The sequence below is a fragment of the Penaeus monodon genome, chromosome 3, assembly GCF_015228065.2.
Source record: "Penaeus monodon isolate SGIC_2016 chromosome 3, NSTDA_Pmon_1, whole genome shotgun sequence".
NCBI classification, from domain to species: Eukaryota; Metazoa; Arthropoda; class Malacostraca; order Decapoda; family Penaeidae; genus Penaeus; species Penaeus monodon.
The window spans coordinates 2,823,863-2,824,325 of record NC_051388.1 but is presented as its reverse complement, the minus strand read 5'-3'; positions in this window follow the sequence as shown (position 1 = coordinate 2,824,325).

Here is a 463-nt window from a genome sequence, read left to right as displayed (position 1 = left end):
GACCCCCCACCCCCCTCCCTTCCAGCAAATCCCGTTGGCCATGTTCCCCCCTCCCCCCCCCCCTTTCCAGGCACCCATCCCAGGCCGCCAGTTTGACCGCGAGGACAGCTGTGATCTCCCAGAAGGACATTCACACACAAGAAAACTTAATAATAAAAAAAAAAGATATTTATATAACGTGTCATAACCCCCTCCTCCCCCTCCCCCTCTCTCTCTCTAAGAAAACCTCCATAATGTCTAAAATCCCGTGCAAAGGTAAGGGGGACTTCGACCTTGTGGATTCGTCTGTTTCCATAGAGTTCCCATCTGGAGGTGAATGTCATTAGTGGTCGTTCACTGTACGCTAATTTGCCTGTTAACTTGCTCGGGATTATACACAAGAGGATGAGAAAGGCGCGTTGTGGGTTTACGCCTGCGGTCTCTTAGTTCTTGGACTGGACGGTGCCTTTTAATTTTTTCTTCT